Source organism: Pteropus medius, unplaced genomic scaffold (assembly GCF_902729225.1).
Source record: "Pteropus medius unplaced genomic scaffold, Ma_sr-lr_union100, whole genome shotgun sequence".
Classification (NCBI taxonomy): domain Eukaryota; kingdom Metazoa; phylum Chordata; class Mammalia; order Chiroptera; family Pteropodidae; genus Pteropus; species Pteropus medius.
This window is the reverse complement of record NW_024350319.1, coordinates 18,011,794-18,015,850: the sequence shown is the minus strand read 5'-3', so window position 1 is coordinate 18,015,850 and position 4,057 is coordinate 18,011,794. Positions and strand designations below refer to the sequence as shown.

General features: G+C 32.1%; 1 non-coding gene and 1 pseudogene across 1 annotated transcript; both read left to right on the top strand.

Annotated features, from left to right (window-relative positions):
• Positions 1-297: 297 nt before the first annotated feature.
• On the top strand, positions 298-416 carry LOC120583479 (uncharacterized; annotated as a pseudogene).
• Positions 417-3,396: 2,980 nt separating this feature from the next.
• Positions 3,397-3,500, top strand: LOC120583577 (small nucleolar RNA U13). Its single transcript, XR_005647816.1, has one exon. It is a non-coding gene; the product is annotated as a small nucleolar RNA U13 (small nucleolar RNA).
• Positions 3,501-4,057: the final 557 nt, after the last annotated feature.

The following is a 4,057-nucleotide window of genomic DNA, read 5'->3' as shown; positions in this document are numbered from 1 at the left end:
TAAAAAAAAAAAAAGTACAAAGAAGGAAATAAAATATATCAAATAAAAACTTTTAATGCATAAAGATTTATGGAATTCTGTGCCCATAAACTGTCCTTGAAGAACCTACTAAAGAATAAGCGTCACCCAACTAAATCGTATCGGGGAAAAACTTTAATAAAAGGATTAATATGTATCGTTTTTAAATATACAAATGTACATAATACTAAAATAAAAGTGGAAATGGAAGTGAAAGACTGCCATGTAGCTGTTGTATACTGTGACAAAGTAGAAACATTGCATCTAAAAACTAGGAGAGTCTATGGTCATGTCACCCTAAACAAGCCCGATCCCGTCTGATCTTGGAAGCTAAGCCGGATTGGGCCTAGTTAGTACTTGGATGGCAGACCACCTAGGAAGACCAGGTGCTGTAGACGTAAAAAATAAAAAAAATTAAGGATTGTAAGCCAACAAGGTCCTTGCAACCTGTGAGGTCAACCAAGGGTTGCTCCACCTAAAATAATTAATTAATTAATTAATTAATTGACTAATTAAAATCAAAAAATAAAATAAATAAAAAATAAGAGAAGGGAGAGAAAAGTGGATATGCCTATATTGCCATGTGGGCATTAAGTAACTGTCAAAATCCTGATTTGAGGAGAAAGTTAACAAAATAGGTAAACCACTAACTAACTTGATCCCAGAAAAGGGAAAATGTACAAATATTTAAAAAAAAGAAGAAGGAGGAGGAGGAGGAGGAGAAGGAGAAGGAGAAGGAGAAGGAGAATTGAGAAGAGGAATAAAAACACTGAAACAGTAAAAAAATGTTTTCATTCATAACAGACTAAGTTGTAGATCTCTATGCACATAAATTCAAAAGCCTAGATTAAATGGATAATTTTCTAGGGAAATACATATTGATCTTATTAGGGTCAGTAAACTTAAGCAGACCAATGTCCATACAAAAAATAGAGAAAGTTATTTTTTAAAAAATCACCAAGCACAGATGATTTCAAAGGGAATTCTACTAAACCTTCAAATACTAGCCAGCCTCAATTGCTCTATAAATAGCTTCGGAATACTGAAATTGAAAGAAAACTTTTTAAACCTTTCTTATGACACAAATATAATATTCATACTTAAACAGATAAAGACAATACAAGGACATAAATCTACAGAGCAGCAATACTCATTAACATCGGTGCAAAAATTCTAAACAAAATATTAGCAAACGTAATCCGGCACACTTAAATCTCTTCAACACTTAAAGGTTGCCCAGCCACATGCTTGGCATTCTCTCCAGAGCACACTTTCCTAACAATAGACCTTCTCATTTTATCATCATTTGCAATCTAGATAGGTTAAGAATTTCCCAAATTGCCAAGTGCTGGTTCCTCTTTGCTTAACAATTCATTCCTCAGATTATCCCTTTCCTCTGTTCTTTTGCTATAAGCAACAAGAAGAAATTAGGCTGCACCTTTACTACCTTGCTTGGAAATCTCCTCAGCTAAATATCCAGGTTCGTTACTTAAAATTTTTGCTTTATACACAACTGTACAACACAATTCAGCTAGCTTTTCTTCCACTATATAACAAAGATCATCTTTCTTCCAGTGTCCAATAATATTCTCATTTCCTTGTGAGACCTCATCAAAAGTGTTTTTAACATTTATATTTTTACCAACAGTCTATTTAAGACAATCCAGGCTTTTTCTATCATGTACCTCAAAATTCTTCTAACTTCTTACCCATAATCCAATTCCAAAGCCACTTTCATATTTTTAGTTATCTGTTACAGCAGCATCTCACTTCCCAGAACCAAAATCCCCATCAGTTTTCTGTGGCCACTTTTACAAATTATCATAAATTTGGTGGCTTAAAACAAGAATTTATTCTCTTACAGTTCTGGAGGTGATAAGTCTGAAACCAAAGTGTCGAATTCTCTCACGCACTCTCCATAGGCTGTGGGAGAATCCATTCCTTGCCTCTTCCAGTTTCTGGTGACTGCCAGCATTCCCTAGCTTCTGAATATATCACTCCAATCTCTCCTTCCATCTTCACATTGCCTTCTCCTCTACATATGTGTTTAATCTCACTTTCTCTCATAACCACATTTGTAATGGCATTTAGGACTGTCTTGGATAATCCAGGATAATTTTCTTATCCGAAGATCTTCTATTTAATTACATCTGCAAAAACTTTATTGTATAATATAACATTTACAGATTCCGAGGATTAGAACCTGATGTTCGTTAGTCAGCCTACTACACATAATAATATAAAAGGAAAAAAATCATAACTATCTCCACAGACACTGAGAAAACATTTGACAAAATTTAACACACATTCTTGGTAAAACTATTCCAGTAAATAGGAATTTACGTATACTATTTTAACATGATGACTAATCTAAAGCCAGTATCTTATTTAAAGGAGAAACACTAAAGCCATTTCCACTATGATCAGGAACAAGACACAAATATCCACTATTTCTGCCATTACTAGAAGTATTAGCCAATGCAATTAGACAAGAGAAATCAGAGGCATAAGAATGATTTAAAATGAAGAAAAATTATATTTGCAAATGATAGAGAGAATCAATAACAAAACTGACTCAAACAATAAAAGAATTTCTGGAAGTAGCAGGATATAAAATTAACATCTAAAAATTAATAGCCTTAAATACAAACAAATAATAAACAGTAGACATAATGATAGGAAAAAAACATAACAGCATCAAAATGTGATGAAAACTTATGAATAAACTTAACAAGAAGAGTGCAAACTTGTACAAGGAAAAAGGACACTTAATAAAGTCCTGAATAAATAGAAAACATCCCTTGCTCTTGGATAGAATTAGGGCATTATTAAAATATCAGTTCTCCCGAAGTTAATTCATAAATTTAATATAATTTTAATAAAATACCAAGAAGCTATGTTCTGGAGTTAGAAACTTTGATACTAATGTTTGTATGAGGAAAAAATGCAGGAATCGGTAGGAAAATGCTAAAAAAAAATGTGTGGGGTGACTAGTCTTACCAGAAATTAAAACATTTTATAAAACCTTGAATATTAAAACAGTGTGGTCCTGGGACATAAATAGAGAAACAGACAAACAGACTAGTGGAATAGAATAGTCCAGAATTAGACCCAAATATATGTGGAAGTTTAGTATATGACAAAGATGGCACCTTAAGTCACTGGGGTAAAAATGAAATTTTTAATAAATAGTTCTGGAACACTTAGGTAGTCATTGAAAAAGAAAAAGATAAAATTAGATCCATGTCTCACATCATACAATAAAATAAATTCCAAGTAGAACTAAATTGAAACCATACAATATAGAGGAAAACATGGCTAAATTAATTTAACCTTGGTAAGAGGGCTTTCTAAATATGATTTAAAATCCAGAGACAGATCCTTTTGTAGTTCATTAGCATGATGATTGGGCGTTCATGCTGTTGTGTGAGATGTGCCTCCCTCAAACCTTGTTACGACATCAGCACATTACCCATCTGACACAAAAAAAATAAAATAAAATAAAAAAATAAAAATAAATAAAAATAAAATCCAGAGACGATTTTAAAAATAATAAATTTGACTTCATACAAATTAAATATTTTGCATGACAAAAACCATTGTAAACAAAAGACGACTGACAAATGGGGCAAAAATATTTTAATATATACTAGAGAAAAAGGGCTAATATTCTTCATATGTAATGAAATCTTTGAAACTGAGGGACAAAGAACCAAAATTATGATAATATGTAAAAAAAAAAAAGACACAAATATGACCGTCAAACTTGTGAAAAAAATGCTCAAACCACTCAGAATTAAAGAAATCCATTTCTTACCTAATGAATTGGCAAAAATTTTAAAATATGAGAATATTTTCTATTAGAAAGCTCATTGGTGAAACTCTGGGGAAACAGGCACTTCCATACATTCTCGGTGGGAATGCAAATTGGTAAAACCCTTCTGGAGGAATATTTGGCAATATCAAACAAAATTGTATATGCGTTTTCTTTCTGATCTAACAATCTCACTTCTAGGGACATATCTCCAACAATACAAAA